Below are 21,902 nucleotides of genomic sequence, written 5' to 3'. Positions count from 1 at the left end.
TGCACAGCGAGCACAGGGCCCGGACTCTCACCAACAGTCTGGGGTCCCATAGAATCAACTGATCGCTGTCATAGCCTGTAATTGGCTACCACAGGGATCAATCACTGTAAATGCCTATACAAATGTAAGTGCAGAGCTAAATATAAGCATTAAATACAATCATAAAGTGCTTATGTGAATAAAGTTGTCATATGATAAACTAGTGACATAAATCTAATAAAATGTCTCAGAGCATATAAAATCAAAGAATCATATTTTAAATCACCTTCAAAGTTGGCTGTCCTACGTGTGTGCATGTTACTCCGTTATGTAAAACTATTAGTTTATTTTTTTTACACTTTAGAATGCGGTGCCTTAAGATTGTGCATCATTTTAAGGGGTGCCTTAACTGGAAAAGGGATGAAAAACTGCTCTAAGGCACAGCTCTACACTACTAGTAACTGCCTCCTGTTGCATACATGCAGTGACCAGACATGGGCAAGCATACCCGTACATGCATAAACACACACCCACAGGATATGATAAACATGCATGTGACTAGTCACATGAGTTCATTTGTGCATGTCTGGTAGATGAGCAAAACTAGCATGCAGCCTAAATAAATAAAAAAAAAGGGGGGGATCAACCTTAACTAGATGTACAGCAGTAAACAGAGAAATGGAGCATTGAGAGCTATTTACCAGACTTGCACAGACAATTGTAGGTATATTCTTCAAGCCAATGTTTTGGGGTTTGTGAAATTTTAAACGTTAATAAAAGCTGAATAAAGTAAGTACCCCTGTCAATGTTAAATGATTTGTCTCAACCTTCCAACGATACTTTTGCTGGACAACTTGGTCTGTTAAAGAAAACGGAGTTCCCCCTGCCAGACTCACTGGAAGTGGGAACTCCTATAAAGCTCAGACTGCAGTAGAAATGCTATTGACCGACTGCATTATATTTCATTTTTTATTTTGCCCATAGTTTCATTCTCAGCTTTAGGCCTATTTTGAGTCACTGCTAGAGATAGGATTGTGTATTTTAATCTTCTGCACGGAACATATTTCACACCGCATCATCTGCAAAAGTTAAAGCCCACACTGTCTGTGTTGTGCAGAATAAATAGAATTGATCTAGAGCATTTCTTTCATTTTGTTGGACTTGCCCAAAAACCACAATATTCTGGTCTTTCTCCAAAACCTTTTCTTTCAATATCTATGCCCCAAGAAATTCTAAAAGAACTTTGTTGATATAATAAACAATTAAGGCTATAGCCTTTAAATAGAAGGAACTATAAATTACAATTTTGGAAACATTGATAAATACTAACTTACCTTTGTATTAGGTGGCATTTAACAAGTAAAATTTGTGAAAGTATGACCAACCTGGATAGCTTTTTACAATTTTATAGGACTCCCCTCCCTGAGATATTGGGGGGAAGCTTTGCCTGCAGTATCATACGGTGCATATGTGAGATGAAGCACATGATGTCATGCGCTTTATTTCATGCATGAGCAGCATGACAGTATTGTGAGATCTTGCAGTTCAAGTACAGGATTCCACTGAAGGTAATTATGAAGTTGCCCTCCCAGTGGGAATCTGTGCCACCAGGGCCACTGCCGTAAGAGAAACCATGAAGTGGAGGAGAAAAAGGGTAAGTAAAGCAAATGTTTTTGTAAGTGTAAGGCTATCTTTATGCAGGTGGTTAACCACAGTGTGCATGGCTGCTGTTTTTTCCAATTTTGAGTGGCTAGCTGCAGCCCCTGAGGCTGTGCACCAAGGCTTGACAATTTTGCTTTGAATCTAGGAGCCAGCATGATAGGAGGGGGGCAGAGGGACAGCAGGGGGAAGTGTCATAAGAGATGGGCAGTGGGACAGGAAGGGGTAGGCGGGACAGGTGGGGGAGCAGTGGCACACACACCTTGGGAAGCACCAGTCCTCCAAGTTCTCACCTGTCCAGCAGCAGCTCCTCCAGATGGTGTCAGTGGAGAGGATCTGGTGCCAGGAGGGGTAGCTGAGACTTTGTCCGCTGTGTTGTGTCCTTCTGATTGTTGTGTTTGTTGGTGGTCAGTGACATGCTGGAAGGGGCAGTATGCTATCATGCAGGTGATGTGACTTGGGGCCTGGTGATTCCAGTCTGCACGCTGTGCTCCTCTGGGGGAAGCCACATGAGTTGGTGGGCACCACCGTCGCCTTGAAGATAGCATTGATGGGCTCCAGCGTGCAGCAATACGGTCAAGGACATGGGGTGGGGAGTGCAGGGATTTGTCAGGCCCTGCCACACACAATAACGGCAGGCTGTGTGCATCCGACAGTGAGCACCTCAGATAATAGCTGGCTTTGCAAACAGCCATGGATAGCTAAGTCTACAGGTAACCTGTCATTAAAGTGTTTAGGCTCGACAATCACAGCAAGCCTCTTACAGGTGGCAAAAACAGAAGCAGAAAACAGCAGATTCCTGCTGCTACCATTCGCACCGTGACTAATAACCTGTGCGAATGTAGCCTAAGGCGATTTCACATCAATATACGGATATGCATGCTGATTTAGAGAGAGGCAAAAAAGTCTACTTTAACCATGGATGAAAGTTAAAGACTATGTAACTATCCACAGGCTTTTAGCTATGATTCTTTAAAAATGCATTTCTCACATGATGTTGGACTTCACCCTGTTCTCCTGGGTCATCCTTCAAGTATTACAATTACCGTGACATCTTTTCATCCAGGGAATAAATCAAAGCAAGTTGAAAAAATGTTTTCCACACCGTAAGTTTATAATTCTACTGAGCCAAGGTTATTTGTGTTCAGGTTGACAGTGTTCCATGTTTGCCAACGCTGCCTCTGAAGTGGCTGCAGCAGTTAAGCTCCTGCTCCAGGCCCACTCTGGATCCTAAGCAAGAAAGCAATTAGCAGATTAAAAAAATCCAAACCCCGCCTCCAGCGTTGCTCCAACACCTTCAGCTCTGGCTCCAGAAATGGCTTCTTTAGCTCAAAAAGAGCTACTCTGCTAAGTTATAGCGGCCAAAGAAATCCAAAATAAATTACTTTTTTTGTTACTTTTGGAAATAAAAAAAATCATTAAAATTTGCATAGTTGCTTTGGCAGAATTCTGGGGATTTACATTCAAATGTAAAGGTTTTTCCAGATACCATAAAGCACTTGCTGTTCTGTTGTAAAACAGGATTTTTATACTCACTGTAAAATCCTTTTCTTGGAATACATTTTGAGATACTGTCAGGCTACACTGCAGATTTACCAGCAAAACGGTCAGTCTGGATGTCTTGGCCTGTTCACCCTCTTCTGCTTTGGACCTTAGATATCGAGGACTGATAAGTATCAATAATGCGTGATCCACATATTGATCTTTGAGTTTAATGAATGCCCTATAAACCTTGAGGCTTGGATTAACCAACTTATGAGCCATATGTAGCCCTGTAGGGCTAGACTGATGCTTACCACAAGGCTATTATTTTCAGTGTCATGCTCTGGCAAGTGGACAAGGTTCAAGTCATGCATTTAATTTAGCAGTCATGCCTGCATGGAGACTCTTGGTTGGAGGCGAGCTATTTCACATTGCTACAACACCAGGGTCTCCTTTACAACCATGATATATATGGTTCGCTGGATTCATGAAATGTGTGTGGAGACTATCAGTCGGAGGTGAACTATTTGTCATACTGCCATAACATCATTGTCTCCCTAATGATTTTGACCTGTTCTACCTACAGGATATGAGGTCCTTTAAAGTTTCTTGTGACTCACATTGGATGAATATGCACCCAAATATTGGAGATGTTTAAGATAATGAAAGTTCAACGTGCACTGTCTCCACTAGTTTGTTTCCTCTTACTCCTCATCATTACAATATGTGAGTCATATACAGTGAAGGAAATAAGTATTTGATCCCCTGCTGATTTTGAATGTTTGCCCACTCACAAAGAAATGATCAGTCTAAAAATCAAATGGTAGGTGTATTGTAACACTGAGAGACAGAATAGCAACAAAAAATTCTAAAGAAATGCATGTCTAACAAATTATGCACTGATTTGCATGTTCATGAGGGAAATAAGTATTTTGATCCCCTTCACAAAACATGACTTAGTACTTGGTGGCAAATCCCTTGTTGGCAATCACAGAGGTCAGACATTTCCTGTAGTTGGCCACCAGGTTTGCACACATCTGAGGAGGGATTTTGGCCCACTCCTCTTGGCAGATCCTCTCCAAGTCATTAAGGTTTGGTGGCTGACGTTTGGCAACTCGAACTTTCAGCTCTCTCCACAGATTTTCAATCAGATTAAGATCTGGAGACTGGTTAGGCCACTCCAGGACCTTAATGTGCTTCTTCCTGAGCCACTCCTATGTTGCCTTGGCCATGTGTTTTGGGTCATTGTCATGCTGGAACACCCATCCACGACCCATTTTCAATGCCCTGGGTGAGAGAAGAAGGTTCTCACCCAAGATTTGAAGGTACATTGCCCCGTCCATCGTCCCTTTGATGCGGTGCAGTTGTCCTGTCCCCTTAGCAGAAAAACACCCGCAAAGCAGAATATTTCCACCACGTTTGACAGTTGGGATGGTGTTCTTGAGGTCATAAGCAGCATTCCTCCTCCTCCAAACATGGCGAGTTGAGTTGCAGCCAAAGAGCTTCATTTTGGTCTCATCTGACCACAACACTTTCAATCAGTGCTCCTCTGCATCATTCAGATGTTTAGTGGCAAACTTCAGATGGACCTGAACATGTGCTTTCTTGAGCAGAGGGACCTTGCGTGCACAGCAGGATTTTAATCCTTGTCGGCAAAGTGTGTTACCAATTGTTTTTTTGATGACTGTGGTTCCAGCTGCCTGGAGATCATTGACAAGATCCTCATATGTAGTTCTGGGATGATTCTTCACTGTTCTCATGATCATTGACACTCCACGAGATGAGATCTTGCATGGTGCACCAGACCTAGGGAGACTGACAGTTGTTTTGTGTTTCTTTCATTTGCAAATGATTGCACCAACTGTTGTCACCTTCTCACCAAGCTGCTTGGCGATAGTTTGGTAGCCCAGTCCAGCCTTTTGTAAGCCTACAATCTTGTCCCTGACATCCTTGGACAGCTCTTTGGTCTTTGCCATGGTGGAGAGTCTGGAATCTGATTGTTTGATTGCTCCTGTGGACAGGTGTCTTTTATACAGGTAACAATTTGAGATTAGCAGCACTCCCTTTAAGAGATTGCTTCTAATCTCAGCTTGTTATCTGTATGAAAGACACCTGGTAGCCAGAAATCCTGCTGAATGATAGGGGATAAAATACTTATTTCCCTCATGAAAATGCAAATCAGTGCATAATTTGTTAGACATGCATTTCTTTTGAATTTTTTGTTGCTATTCTGTCTCTGTGTTACAATACACCTACCATTCGATTTTTATGCTGATCGTTTCTTTGTGAGTTGGCAAACATTCAAAATCAGCAGGGGATCAAATACTTATTTCCTTCACTGTATGGGTTTTTTTCACCAAGGACCATTGTGCAGCACTGTAGACATGAAAGGTAAGTATTTCATCCTCATTGGATTAGATTCACTTTGATGTAAAAATTAAGAAACTATTTTTCGTACAAAGGTCCTACAGGAGATCAAGTCCACATTAATATTTTGATGTGTTTACTCCCCTCACATTTCACTATGAGCAGGTTCTTTGGTTTTGAGGGTGCCAGACATTTTTATATTTTATAGATATACTTTGGCCAAAGTGTTTTTAATATTATATTGTTGCTTTGTCTGTCTTTTATTCAGTAAATTTGCTGAATTAAATATATATGTTTACTTGGATTGTCAATGAGTGTATGCAGATGCAGTACTACTGATGTATACAATTGTTCTGGTGGATTTTGGAGTCTAAGCCAGGGTTTTATTTCTAAATTTTCTTGTTAAGGATTGGAGACTGGCAAACAAAAAAATTGTAGGCCAGCCCAGGATAACACCTCCTCTGGCCAGAATGCCTCAATTCACAGCAAGCAGTACCAAGAGCATAAATATAAACACAGAGGGTGGGATCTTTGTCCCTCAATGGACTCCAAACATAAAACATTTTATGATGAGTAAGGCTAGGTTCACACCTACGCAGTTTGTGTTTGATCCATTTTTGCACATGCGTTTTTGATGCATTTTGTTCTTGTTGCTAAGATTAAAATGGAGCAAAAACGCATTACATGCTCTTCTGCAGCATTTCCACTGAAGTGTATAGTACTAAAAACGCAACTTTTCACATTTAAAAAAGTCCCTGACCCTTTCAAAAAAAATGAACGGGTGAAAACGCGGAGGTGTGAACATGTCCCAGAGGAAATCATAATAAATGGACTGTAGTGCGTTTCTGCAAAACGCTGCTGAAAACTATTAGGTGTGAACCTAGGGTAAGAGCAGCCAGAAGGGCCAACACCCGCAACAGTGAGACTTCGCAGGGAAAACCCTGAAACGGCTAGAACACAACAGCATACAAACGGTGTGAAGTGACTCCTGATTCCAGCAAATTCAAAAATTTGATCTTGCAAAGTTATGACGGAAGGGATAGTTTGCAAGGAAAGCATCTCCAAAAAGGTAGCAGGACATGGGAGACAGACCCTAGCTCTATACTTGTGAAATGTAAGCAACCAAATAGCGCTATGCATAAAGAAGAAGCATCCTCTGCAATATGTAAGAAGTGCCTCTGAGCCAAAGATGAACCTAACCCCAGATGAAAAGGCCCTCCAAAGTAATTAAAGCATTTACTGTTCCTTTAAGGGGGTACCTGCAGCAGGACATTAATATGCCCTGCCTGCCAATAATCCAAAGAAACACTTGTCCCCCTCAGACAAGCTTGACCTGCCATGCAGGGTTTGAGGTACACGTATAATTGTGAAAGTGAAACTATAAGTGGGCGATTACACTCCCCACAGACACCCCGCACCTAATTTCCAAATACCATAGACCAAAATAACATAAACAATAAATGGTGCTCCATGCAGTCCAACACCAATATGGAAATACTGTTTCTGTGCCACCAAATCTACCCAAAGTGCTCTACCTCCTGTGTCACCACAAAGCACTCACCAAAGATCTATGGCCCTCTTATTTGTAAGAAAAGGTCATAAAGCGTTGTTTGCCCCAGATGCTCTCCAACTGCTGTTCTTCACTTTTCCTCCAATCATCACTTGTCCTATGTACCTGATGTCTCCATCAATTATTAGTGGAATAGGGTCTCTCTATTTCAGACTTGAGGAATATATAGACATTTATTTACAGAAACTAGCTAGTAAAGGACGGGCTTTCCTTTTAGCCCCTTCCTGACCAGGCCAATTTTCAGCGCTGTTGCACTTTGAATGAAAATTGCGCAGTCATGCAACACCGTACCCATATGAAATTTTTATCATTTTTTCACACAAATAGAGCTTTCTTTTGGTGATATTTAATAACCATTGAGTTTTTTATTTTTTTTATTATAAATGAAAAAGAGCACGAAAAAAAGTTTTTCTTTTGTTTCTTTTATAACATTTTTCAAACTTCACTGATGTGCGTTGACGAGGCTGCAATGATAGGGAGCACTGATGAGGTGGCAATGACTGGCGGCACTGATGGGTGGAACTACTGGGCGGCACTGATAATCAGTGCAGATGTCCTCTGTGACACTTGCTGGTTATCAGCAGTACTTACCTCATGCTGTGACAGCTTGAGGAAAGTGCTGCCGATAACCATCAACTGTATTTACTTTGTGATCAGCTGTGTCACTGGGCACAGCTGATCATGTAGTAAAATCCACTGTGATTGGCCTTTTACTTTGACATGTGATCAGCTGTATCGGTAGGACACAGCAATCACAGACAAAGCCAGGTGTACGCAGCTGGGGGCGTACTCTGGGAGGACGTCACATGACGTGAACTGGACAGCCGTGCTGTAGCCATCTTCCGGCTATATCCCTGTTGCCAAGTGGTTAAAGACAGTAGAGAACTTATTAATATGCTTAAAAATATTCCAGTACAGAACAATACCATACTAGCCAATGTGGACGTAGAGTCCCTATATACAAACATTAAACAGAAAGATGGGCTGAAGGCTGTAGATTGGGCCTTTATCTAACATTAACACCACCCAGAGAAAATTTATCTTTGAGGGTCTTGATATGGCAATGGCCAATAATTATTTTTGGTTTGGGGGGGATTTCTACAATCAAGTGAAAGAGGTGGCTATGGAAGCCTGATATGTACCAAGTGTAGCCAACATTTTCCTGAACAAAAGTATTTTCCAAAGTATGGCCCATGCTTAGATTATACAAAGATATATTGATGATATCTTTATTATTTGGGAGGGAGACCAGAAGGAATTTATGTGATTTTTACAAGGGTTAAATAGTAACCCGTATGATATTAAATGTACTAGCACCGTGAATAATGAGATGGTACACTTTCTAGATCTTGAAACCTGAAAGGGAGGACCATCATTTCATACCCGTACCTAAGAAACAGATTGGAACGGGTATATAAGGGACAGTTCATGAGAATGAAAAGAAATTACATACAAGATGAAGATTTCATGGTTCAATCAAATTTATTAATAGAAAGGTTTACGGAAAAAGGATATAAACAAAAGGATTTGGAAAAAACTAGGGACCTGGTAAGGAAAATGGATAAGGAGAAATTATTCACTAAACAAAAAAAGAAAACCAAAGTAAAATTTGATATGGCTTTTATAACTGGATATAACACTTGATATAAAGAGGTGGAAAAAAGAATTAAGAAACATTGGCCAATTTTACTAAGAGACCATTCCCTGAAGAGTATCCTACCAAAAACACCTAATTTCATCTATAAAAGAGCCCCAGGGTTAAGGAATATTATAGCTAAAAACATCATGGACCCCCCTAAAAAAAATGTAACATTTTTAGAAAAGAAAGGGTTTTTTAGGTGCAGAAGGTGTAAAGTCTGTAAAATAATGAAAAATAAAAACAGGCACACAGCTGAATTTTACTCCACTACAGGTAAAACATATGATATAAAGAAATTCATCACATGTGATAGTATGTCACACACTTAATTACTTGTTTGTGTGGATTATATTACGTTGGACGCACAACCAGAAAATTATCCAAACGCATTGGAGAACATACAGTCAGGTCCATAAATATTGGGACATCAACACAATTCTATCATTTTTGGCTCTATACATCACCACAATGGATTTGAAATGAAACAAACAAGATGTGCTTTAACTGCAGACTGTCAGCTTTAATTTACATCCAAATCAGGTGAACAGTGTAGGAATTACAACAGTTTGCATATGTGCCCCCCACTTGTTAAGGGACCAAAAGTAATGGGACAGAATAATAATCATAAATGAAACTTTCACTTTTTAATACTTGGTTGCAAATCCTTTGCAGTCAATTACAGCCTGAAGTCTGGAACGCATAGACATCACCAGACGCTGGGTTTCATCCCTGGTGATGCTCTGCCAGGCCTCTACTGCAACTGTCTTCAGTTCCTGCTTGTTCTTGGGGTCTTTTCCCTTCAGTTTTCTCTTCAGCAAGTGAAATGCATGCTCAATCGGATTCAGGTCAGGTGATTGACTTGGCCATTGCATAACATTCCATTTATTTTCCTTAAAAAACTCTTTGGTTGCTTTTGCAGTATGCTGTGGGTCATTGTCCATCTGCACTGTGAAGCGGCGTCCAATGAGTTTTGAAGCATTTGGCTGAATATGAGCAGATATTGCCCGAAACACTTCAGAATTCATCCTGCTGCTTTTGTCAGCAGTCACATCATCAATAAATACAAGAGAACCAGTTCCACTGGCAGCCATACATGCCCACGCCATGACACTACCACCACCATGCTTCACTGATGAGGTGGTATGCTTAGGATCATGAGCAGTTCCTTTCCTTCTCCATACTCTTCTCTTCCCATCACTCTGGTACAAGTTGATCTTGGTCTCATCTGTCCATAGGATGTAGTTCCAGAATTGTGAAGGCTTTTTTAGATGTTGTTTGGCAAACTCTAATCTGGCCTTCCTGTTTTGGAGGCTCACCAATGGTTTACATCTTGTGGTGAACCCCCTGTATTCACTCTGGTGAAGTCTTCTCTTGATTGTTGACTTTGACACACATACACCTACCTCCTGGAGAGTGTTCTTGATCTGGCCAACTGTTGTGAAGGGTGTTTTCTTCACCAGGGAAAGAATTCTTCGGTTATCCACCACAGTTGTTTTCCGTGGTCATCCGGGTCTTTTGGTGTTGCTGAGCTCACCGGTGCATTCCTTCTTTTTAAGAATGTTCCAAACAGTTGTTTTGGCCACGCCTAATGTTTTTGCTATCTCTCTGATGGGTTTGTTTTGTTTTTTCAGCCTAATGATGGCTTGCTTCACTGATAGTGACAGCTCTTTGGATCTCATCTTGAGAGTTGACAGCAACAGATTCCAAATGCAAATAGCACACTTGAAATGAACTCTGGACCTTTTATCTGCTCATTGTAATTGGGATAATGAGGTAATAACACACGCCTGGCCATGGAACAGCTGAGAAGCCAATTGTCCCATTGCTTTTGGTCCCTTAACAAGTGGGAGGCACATATGCAAACTGTTGTAATTCCTACACTGTTTGCCTGATTTGGATGTAAATACCCTCAAATTAAAGCTGACAGTCTGCAGGTAAAGCACATCTTGTTTGTTTCATTTCAAATCCATTGTGGTGGTGTACAGAGCCAAAAATGTTAGAATTGTGTAGATGTCCCAATATTTATGGACCTGACTGTATTACATTAAAAATGGGCATAGAAAATATAGTCTCTCCAACCACTTTAGGGCAGCACACAATCAGGATCCTTCTCATCTTTCCTTTATAGGTATAGATAAGGTAACCAGGCATTGAAGCGGAAGTGATCTTGTGAAAGAAATTTCAAGAAATGAAATGAGATCGATAAAGATTTAAATTGCTTCATTACTGATTTTTGAAAAGGAATAGCCAATACTAGGTATTCTGGGGCTGAGAACACTATTATTATACAGGATTTATATAGCGTCAACAGTTTGCACAGCACTTTAGAAAATGGTAGACATAACAGTTACAATACATTTTGGTACAAGAGGAAACAGGCCCTGCTCGTTGGGTCCATATACAGAAATAGGGGGGAGAGCTTCCTGTAAAGCACGGTTGTCACACTGGTGGCCCTTCAGCTGTTGCCAAACTACAAGTCCCATGAGGCATTGCAAGATTGACAGTTACAAGCATGATTCCCAAAGGCAGAGGTATGATGGGACTTGTAGTTTTGCAAAAACAGCTGGAGGGCCGCCAGTGTGACACCCCTGCTGTAAGGCATTTAAGGGAAGAAAAAAATGCTAAAGTGGAGACTTAGAAGTCAAAATCTGTTACTTCAGTAATGGGAAACGTATTACCCCAATAGATTATAATAATGGGTTTAATAGGGGGCTCCTAGGGGGATTTTAAGTAGGTTTTCATTCCATTCTATTTTTTATGGTCTTATATTTAGAATTGTGGTAAGCCTAGAGGAATTTAGAGGAGGAGGGATTTTAGATATGGATTACAAAATGATTAGTGCATTTAGGTGGTCTTCTCTATATTGAACACTAGGTGGCATTTGTGCATTGATGGACAAATCAATGAGGTATGGTTGCTCAGTGCATGAAGTAACCATATGGACTCTGCCTGCACACAGGTTAACCACTTGCCCTCCGCCTTATAGCAGAAGTACTGCAGGGTGGCAATTAAATGTTGCGTTGTGTGTGAACAAACCACCACCATGTGGATAAAATGGAGGCTTACCAAATGAAGAGACCCCTTAACTATAGGGGGTCATTATAAGCTTTGTATCGATGTAATACCATCCAGACTTCTATATCATATCAGGATCCAGATTGCACTTAGATTAGTAAGCCATTCCCTTAGCGTTGTCGGGACAGTATCATGGAAAATAAAACATGCCTCTCATAGTGCAGTAAAATCAATGTGCCTTTATTGTGCAAATAAAATCGTACTTACAGATGAACAGAGGAATATCAGCATTTATGAACAGTTTCTAAAAAGGTGCGCAGCGTGATGACGTCAGAGGGAGGCTCCGCCCGACGCATTTCATCATCAAAAGACATCCTCCGGGGCTAGGGAGCCGCCCTCCATCACCGCTTATAAATAAGAAAAAACCAAGCAACTGCTACAGGGTGGCAGGGCTGCACAAAATCACGTATATATACGTGATTTACATTTAAAATAGGGGCTTGAACACTGTCACTCGGCAATAGTCGGGCAAAGCTGCCAAGGGAGAGACCTGTGTGTAAACAACACAGGTCTCTCTCCTGTCAGCATTCTGCTTTGTATCTCTCTGCACAGCATGTCTCTCTAGTAAAACATAGCACACAGTAAAGAACACACAACACACTATTAACCCTTTGATCACCCCAGATATTAACCCCTTCCTGCTGAGTGTCAGTACAGTGTCAGCACTTTTTATTAGCCACTGATCACTGTATTAGTGAAGTTTGAGTGGTGAAGACATGGCAGTACCTTGATGATGTCCATTTGAGTCCAAACCAGGAGACCTGAGACAAGATCCCACAATGTAGAACAAAACACCTGTTCTAGGCAGCCACAAAGCAGCTCCGGAAAATAGGATTCTCCAATAAGAGATCCCACCTTTCCAAAAATATGGTGAGAAGAATCCACACAAGATTGATGGAGAAGCTGAGTGGCGACAGAGAAGACAGCCTTCTCCATAGAGGTAGACATGTTAGACTACTCAACAAAAGAACCCGCAATAGCACAGAAAGTGGTGGAAGTAGACCATGAAGAGACAAGGGAAGTCTATAAAAGGTGAGTCCCCCAATGCCTGATGCTCCTACATGGGAGGAAAGATGTTGTCCAATAGGATGCACAATGCCAGGAGGTTGTCTTAGTGTTCACAATGGGAATGCCAGTAAAAGGCAATAGGCAAAACACAGGAGTCAATACTCTAAGATACTGTATATCAAGTGTGCATGGGTGATGCTAAGGATTTAGATCCAGGGTGAAGGACAGTCAATGCTGGTCCTGGTTGACCTAGTAGGTCAGAGGGTCCCTCTCTAGAGGGGGGTGCTGAAGGACATCAGTTTCCACTGCGGGTCTTGCATGCACCAGAGAAAAGGAATTTCTCTGGGTCCCAGTACTAGGGCTGCAACTGACGATTATTTTTATAATCGATTAATTGGTCAATTATTGTTTAGATTAATTGGAAAAAACATTTTAAAAAAAGTTTGGTATAGAATTGAATTAATATTAAAGTAATGTATTCTTGAATATCTGTATGCAGTGGTAAATACACTATATTGCCAAAAGTATTGTGACACCTGCCTTTACATGCACATGAACTTTAATGGCATTCCAGTCTTAGTCCACAGGGTTCAATATTGAGTTGGCCCACCTTTTGCAGCTATAACAGCTTCAACTCTTCTGGGAAGGCTGTACACAAGGTTTAGGAGTGTGTCTATGGGAATGTTTGACCATTCATCCAGAAGCGCATTTGTGAGGTCAGGCACATATGTCAGACGAAATGGCCAGGCTCGCAGTCTCCACTCTAATTCATCCCAAATGTGTTCTATCGGATTGAGGTCAGAACTCTGTGCAGGCCAGTCTACTTCCTCCACCCCAAACTCGCTCATCCATGTCTTTGTGGACCTTGCTTTGTGCACTGATGCGCAGTCATGTTGGAACAGGAAGGGGCCATCCCCAAACTGTTCCCACAAAGTTGGGAGCATGAAATTGTCCAAAATGTCTTGGTATGCTGACGCCTTAAGAGTTCCAATCACTAAAACTAAGGGGCCAAGCCCAACCCCTGAAAAACAACCCCACAACATAATCCCCCCTTCAATAAATTTTACACTTGGCACAATGCAGCCAGGAAAGTACCATCCTCCTGGAAATCGCTAAACCCAGACACGTCCATTAAACTGCCAGACAGAGAAGTGTGATTTGTCACTCCAGAGAATACGTCTCCACAGCTCTAGAGTCCAGTGGTGGCGTGCTTTACACCACTGCAACTGGTGCTTTGCATTGCACTTGGTGATGTAAGGCTTGCCATGGAAACCCATTCCATGAAGCTTTCTATGCACTGCTGTGCTAATCTGAAGGCCACATGAAGTTTGGAGGTCTTTAGCTATTGACTTTGCAGACAGTTGGTCACTTCTGCGCACTGTGTGCTTCAGCATGCGCTGATCCCGTTCTGTCATTTTACGTGGCCTACCACTTCGTGGCTGAGTTGCTGTTGTTCCCAGTTGCTTTCACTTTGTTATAATACCACTAACAGTTGACCGTGGAATATTTAGTAGCAAGGAAATTTCACTTATTGCACAGGTGGCAACCTATCATGGTACCACGCTTTAATTCACTGAGCTCCTGAGAGCAACCCATTCTTTCACAAATGTTTGTAGAAGCAGTCTGCATGCCTAGGTGCTTGATTTTATACAACTGTGGCCACGGAGGTGATTGGAACACCTGAATCCAATGATTTGGAGGGATGTCTCAATACGTTTGGCAATATAGTGTATAAATAACCAGCTATATGGTTAGGGAACCAAATAACTAATCCACTGTCAGAATAACAGACAGAAGAGATATTGTATATACTATTGAATCTGGTACATATCATCAGACTCAGAGATTAAAATTTTTATGCAAAGAAAAATATAAAAAAAAATATTTAAAAAAAGACAATATTGTAATATGTTATGCATGACTCTCTTTTGTCATAGGCAGGTAGCTTGATGCAAGCTCGCCTGTGCTGGCCATACACGAACACATTTTTGGTTTAAAAATGTACGTTTTAAGAACTTTCATTCAATTATCTAATCATTAGTGGGGTCAAATCGATTTTCATTTTCAACCACAGTGACTTTTTCTCCATTTAACAAATGTTCGGACAGTGTATGTGGTTTTCGTTCAGAAATTACATTTGTTTTAAAATTGAATGATAAAAGCAAGCAGAATTTTTTAAACACATTCGTCCATTTATTCAATGTACAAAGATGTTTTCTACAAATATTCCTACAAATATTCTTTGCTGAAAATCGATATGTGTATGGCCAGCATAAGCCATTTAGTAGAAGCAGCATGCATCGCCTGTCTTGATGGGGTTAAAAACAAAAGTGAGCCCTTTTATAGTACAACAACAGCAGATAATCACTATTATAAGGGGTTAATTTATACTGTGAAACAGTGAAAGTAATAATAATTGTATGTATATACTCATTGGCCACTTTATTAGGTACACCTGTTCAATTTCTTGGTAACATAAATCGCTAATTAGCCAATCACATGGCAGCAACTCAGTGCATTTAGGCATCTAGACGTGGTGAAGACGACTTGCTGAAGTTCAAACTGAGCACCAGAATGGGGAATAAAGGGGATTTAAGTGACTTTGAACATGGCATGGTTGTTGGTGCCAGATGGGCTATTCTGAGTTTTTCAAAAACTGATCATCTACTGGGACTTTCATGCACAACCACCTCTAGGGTTTTAGAGAATAGTCTGAAAAAGAGAAAATATTCAGTGAGCAACAGTTGCGTGGACGTAAATGCCTTGTTGATGTCAGAGGAGAATGGGCAGACTGATTTGAGATAATAGAAAGGCAACAGTAACTCATGTCGCTATGGGCCAAAATCTCTGAGGAATGTTTCCAACACCTTGTTGAATCAATGCTACAAAGAATTAAGGCAGTTCTGAAAGCAAAAGGGGGCCAACCCGGTACTACTAGCAAGCTGTACCTAATAAAGTGGCTAGTGAGTGTATTTACAATATATCTATCTGAAATAGGATATACAGTGTATTTTAACAACTGGGAGTCAGACATGAAGCTATATGAAAGGGTGAGGGGGAATATAAATCTTTTATAGACTGAGACTTTTTGGAATGGATATATTCATTTTAAATATAATGTACAATCATGATAAACATTTACTTTAAATGTAATTGTAATGCCTTATATTACCTACAGTCTATCAGCCTTCAGCTTCTCTGGGTTTAGATGCACAGAGCCCTTAAAGTGATTGTAAACATTGGATTTTTTTTTATATAATTTTGTTTTTTATACATACAACAGGCAGTTAGTTAAGACATACAAAAGTGGTCATAACATTGGGAAACATTTAGGCAGGGAGTAATTAAATCAGTAACATAAGTCACATGAGTCCAGAGGTATCATCAGAAGTGGATGTATGAACAAAACAAAGGAAGAGTGGAGTAAACTTGTTGATGAAAAATGCACATGCATACAATGTCATAGGATAACAGTGGGCTAGCAGGAGTAATCAGGACATCTGAGTAGATAGGTGGAAAGATCCCATGGCTCCCAAACAGCTTAAAAAAGGGGGATAAGGTTGTCATGTATGGCAGTTAAATATTCCATTCTTCTAACCTCACCAATAAGTTTTATCAATTCTGACCGTGAGGGAGGTGTAGTGGATAACCAATGCATGGGTATGGTTCTCCTGGTCGCTGTTAAGGCATGGGAGGATAGTTTCTTGGCCTGCTTGGCTAGGTCTGCAAAAGGTAGGCCTAATAAAAAGTGGAGAGGATCAAATGGAATGTGGACCTGCAAAAGAAGTCATAAAAGGTTTAAGACCTCACTCCAGAAAGGTGTTATGTGTTGGCATAGCCAGAAAATTTGAAAAAGAGTACCAATTTCCTTGCCACATCGCTATCAGACAGGAGAAACATTTGGATCACGAGCATGAAGGACCTCAGGGGTCCTATACCAAAACATCAAAACTTTATAGGTATTTTCTTTATATACCACACATCTAGAAGACCTGGAGGCGGCCTCCCAAATCTTACTCCAGTGATCTAGAGTAATATCTTGTTTGGAGTATTTGGGGCCATTACCGCATATAGAGATGTAGGTCTATAGTTAGGGGAGAAGATTCTTGTAATAGTTTATAAATGGAGGAGATTAGGCCCCATTGGTAGGGACATTGAATGCAAATGCATTCAAAGTGAGTAGGCTTTTCTAAAGTTAGGGAGGGGATTTTGGAGGAAAAAAAACGTTGTATCTGCAAGTAAACATAATGCTGTGAGGAGGTATATGGGTAGATTTTTGCAACTCTGTAAAGGATTTAAGCTTCCGAGACACTGGTTTCACCAGATGTCTTAGTTGAAATAAGTTAACTTTAGCCTAGGGACTTATACGGGCAGGGGTTAAGCTATCCGGAAGATTAGGATTAAGTATGATATTAGTTAAAGATGAGCAAGGGGAGGACAAAGAGAATCTACCTCCACAACGCCTCCATATTAACAACGTAAATTGCATTGGTTCAAGCAGCCGGTGTTTATGGAGGGAAACTTCAGTGGAAGTCATGGACCAGAGTAGGGAGCAGGGGTGCAATGGATGTAGCTGCAACCATTCGATCTTGGACTTTTTATTGGGGGGATGTTGGGAAGACCAAGAATTGATTGTGTGGAGATGTGTCCCTAGATTGCAAGCTCTAACGAGCAGGGCCCTCTGTTTCCTCTTGTACCAAATTGTATTGTAACTGTAATGTCTAACTTCATTTTGTAAAGCGCTGCGCAAATTGTTGGCGCTATATACATCCTGTATAATAATAATAATAATAATGTGCAGCCAAATAATATTTCACAAGATCTGGAACCCCTAGGCCTCCATTAGATCGTAGCGAGAGCAGAACTGTGCGGGCAATTCGGTGAGATTTTTTATGACAGATAAATTGAAGGAAAGACTTCCGAAGGGAACGCAGCTTGGACATGAGGATAGGAACTGGAAGCGTCTCAAGCAGATACAATAGTTTGGGCAGTATGGCCATTTTAAGTACATTAATCCTTCCTAGGAAAGAGATGCTAAGCTTGTCCCAAGATTTCAAAGATTGTGTAATGGTTTGGAAGAGGGGCGGAAAATTAGCTTTATAGAGGGAATGATTTGAGGAGGTAAGGTTAGTACCTAGATACATCAAGGAGTGGGAACACCAGCGTTAGGGAAATTTAACTTTAGAGAGGATAGGATGAGAGGGGGGGGGGGGGATGTGAAGTGGTAATGCTTCCGTTTTAGAGATGTTAACCTTATACCCAGATAAAGCACCAAAGAGTTGGAGAGTGCGGTGGAGAACAGGAAGCAATCAAGGAACGTTTAAATTCACAATTGTAAGCATGTATCCCATGAATATCATGATTGGATCTGATAGCTATTGCTAGGGGCTCCAAGCAGAAGATAAATAGTAAAGGGGAAAGAGGGCATCCCTGGCGTTTTCCATTGGACATCTGAAATGTAGGAGATAAATATGAAGCCAATTTTACCTGGGAAGAGGAAGTGGAGTAAAGGGATTTCAAAGCATTTACAAATGGTCCACAGAAGCCAAATTTCTCCAAGGTTTGAAACATATAAGGCCATCCTAATCTGTCAAATGCCGTTTGGGCATCTAGGCTTAACAGGAGAGTGGGAATTGGAGACTTGTTTATGAGATCAATCAGGTCAGTGGTCCTCCTAGTGTTATTCCCCACGTGTCTAGCTGGGACAAATCCCACCTGGTCCCTGTGTATAAGTTTGGAGATGCATTTGGCCAGCCTATTAGCCAGTATTTTTTTGAATATTTTGTAATCGGAATTCAACAAGGCTATGGGGCGATAATTGTCTGGAAGGGATTGATCCTTGCCTTGTTTCGGAATCACAGAGATGTATGAGTGCAGAAAGTCATTGTTTAGGTGGGTCCCTTTCAGGAGAGCATGGAACAGGTCAAGTAAATGGGGGGCTAAGATGCCAATAAAGGATATGTAACATGAGTAGGGAAGACCATCCGCTCCCGGGGATTTATGAGAAGGGAGGTGCTTAAACGCAGAGGTCTCTATGGAAGAACTTCTGGACGTTGTTAAAGAACTGACATCAGAAGGTGATAAATGTGGCAGATGTAGTGAGTCAAAGAAAGCGTTAAAAGCAGCCATCTGGTAGGAGGGATGGATATCAAAGCAAAGACTGGGGGGGGGGGGGGGGAACAGAACTCACAGAGCGAGTCATAAATATGTTGGATAATGACTGAGGAATCCCATGTCCAAATTAAGGCTGTTATCTCTTGTGTCAAATAGAATTATCATTCTTAGTTCAAAAGTTTTTCTTTCCTGGATGGATTTGAAATTTCCTTTAAGAACTAAAACATTGAGGTCTTCCATAATGTGGTCCGGTTTTGCGAAATGGTGTCCCACAGGTGTGCAAAGGTCATCTTCTTTATGTTCCTTGATGGTATGTCTGTGCAGATTCATCCTTGTTTGCAACTTCTGTCCTGTTTCGCCAACATAAAATCCTTTGCTACACTTTCTGCACTGGATAAGGTACACAACATTACTGGAGGTGCAGCTGTATGATCCTGAGATATTGAAGATCCCTTTTGAGTGTTTGACACTTTCTGATGGATTGATTTGGTTGCACAGTTTGCAGCGTTTTTCAATCATCATTCTTCAATGCATGGGTACTGCGATGGGAAGTAAAATGGCACCCCAATATGCCAATTTATTTATGGCTGACCTGGAGGAAAAATTCTTGAACAGCATGGAACAAAAACCATACAGATACTATCGCTATATTGATGATAATTTCATCATATGGACAGAAGGTGAAGAACACCTAAAACAATTTTACTCAGTGATCAGCACTTTTCATCCATCAATCAAACTAAAAATGGAATACTCAAATATGTACGTCAACTTCCTAGACACCACAGTATACATCAGGGATGATACGCTTCACACCTCAATACACAGGAAACCCACTGAGAGATGCAACTACCTCCACAGTTCTAGCTTCCACCCCCAACACACGAAACGTGCCATCATACACAGTCAGGCCATTAGATACCACCGAATATGTTCTGACCCAAGAGACAGAGATACACATCTTGGGACACTAGCAGACTCCTTCCATAAGAAAGGTTACAAGGACAAAACTATCAACACCAGCATAAACACAGCCTTGAGAACCCGAAGAGAAAATCTGCTTCAGTACAAAGAGAAAAAAAACAAACAACCGTGTACCTCTAGTACACATACAACCCAGCACTAGAAGGAATAAGAAAAATAATCAAATATTTACAACCCATCATAACAGAGGATGGAACTCTGAAAGAAATATTCCAGCAACCTCCAATACTGGCCTTCAGACAACCCCTCAACCTCAGAAATAAACTAATCAGTAGGAAACTTCCTTCTGATCAAGATGTCACAAATAATGGAAGCAAACCCTGCAATAAAAAACGCTGCAAACTGTGCAACCAAATCAATCCATCAGAAAGTGTCAAACACTCAAAAGGGATCTTCAATATCTCTGGATCATACAGCTGCACCTCCAGTAATGTTGTGTACCTTATCCAGTGCAGAAAGTGTAGCAAAGGATCTTATGTTGGCGAAACAGGACAGAAGTTGCAAACAAGGATGAATCTGCACACACATACCATCAAGGAACATAAAAAAGATGACCTTTGCACACCTGTGGGACACCATTTCGCACAAACGGACCACATTATGGAAGACCTCAATGAGTCTCCCTCTGTGAGTGCTGTCCCCCCCCCAGTCTTTGCTCTTTGCTTTCCTGTTCTTATCTCTAGGCTAACCTTAGGCTTGTGTTTCTTTCTGCTTTTTTTTTTTTTTCTCAATCCCCACATATCTTCTAACATTCTGCTAAAACTTTTTAACAGTACTGCTTGGACCTTGAAGAAGGGGACACTCCCCGAAAGCTTATCCTCAAAATTGTATGTTAGTGCAAATAAAAAAAGTATCACGGACAGTACTGAATTGTTTTTGTCGCAAGTGCACTAATACGGCTACAATCACCTCAAGCAATTTGGAGAACTCATAGAATTTTTGCCTTGCCCAGGTAAGAGATTGAGCTGTTTTATGTAGATCAAGAACCCTAATTTGATCACATACAGTGAGGAGCAGAAGTGTTTGAACACCCTGCGATTTTGCAAGTTCTCCCACTTAGAAATCATGGAGGGGTCTGAAATTCACATTGTAGGTGCATTCCCACTCTGAGACAGAATTAAAAAAAAAAAAATCAGGAAATCACATTGTATGATTTTTAAAGAATTTATTTGTCTTTCACTGCTGAACATAAGTATTTGAACACCTGAGAAAATCAGTGTTAGTATTTGGTACAGAAGCCTTTGTTTGCAATTACCGAGGTCAAACGTTACCTGTAGTTCTTGACCAGGTTTGCACACACTGCAACAGGGATTTTGGCCCACTCCTCCACACAGATCTCCTCTAGATCTGTCAGGTTTCGGGGCTGTCGCTGAGCAACACGGCGTTTCAGCTCCCTCCAAAGGTGTTCTATTGGATTTAGGTCTGGAGACTGGCTAGGCCACTCCAGAATCTTGATATGCTTCTTACGGAGCCGCTCCTTGGTTATCCTGGCTCTGCGCTTCGGGTCGTTGTCATGTTGGAAGACCCGGCCATGACCCATCTTCAATGCTCTGACTGAGGGAAGGAGGTTGTTGCTCAAAATCTCACAATAAATGGCCCCATTCATCCTCTCCTTAATACAGTGCAGTTGTCCTTTGCAGAAAAACACCCCCAAAGCATGATGTTACCACCCCCATGCTTCACAGTAGGGATGGTGTTCTTGGGATGCAACTCATCCTTCTTTTTCCTCCAAACACGACGAGTGAAGTTTAGACCAAAAAGTTCTACTTTGGTGTCATCTGACCACATGACTCCCGTGCCTCTTCTGAATCATCCAGATGGTCATTGGTAAACTTCAGATGGGCCTGGACATGTGATGACTTAAGCAGGGGAACCTTCCGTGCAATGCATGATTTGAAACCATGATGGCGTTGTGTTCTACCAACAGTGACCTTTGAAACTGTGGACCCAGCTCTCTTCATGTCATTGACCAGCTCCTCCCTTGTAGTTCTGGGCTGATTCCTCACCTTTCTTATCATCAGTGAT

General features: G+C 41.3%; 1 protein-coding gene across 1 annotated transcript in view; it reads right to left on the bottom strand.

Moving 5' to 3' along the window:
* KDELR3 (KDEL endoplasmic reticulum protein retention receptor 3) overlaps positions 1-21,902 on the bottom strand; it is a 60,748-nt gene that overhangs the window by 12,997 nt on the left and 25,849 nt on the right. The gene's annotated exons all lie outside the window — the stretch shown is intronic.

The sequence above is a fragment of the Staurois parvus genome, unplaced genomic scaffold (assembly GCF_062004578.1).
Source record: "Staurois parvus isolate SC_StPar_1 unplaced genomic scaffold, SC_StPar_1.0 ptg000149l, whole genome shotgun sequence".
Lineage (NCBI taxonomy): Eukaryota > Metazoa > Chordata > Amphibia > Anura > Ranidae > Staurois > Staurois parvus.
This window is presented reverse-complemented; position numbering and strand designations above follow the sequence as displayed.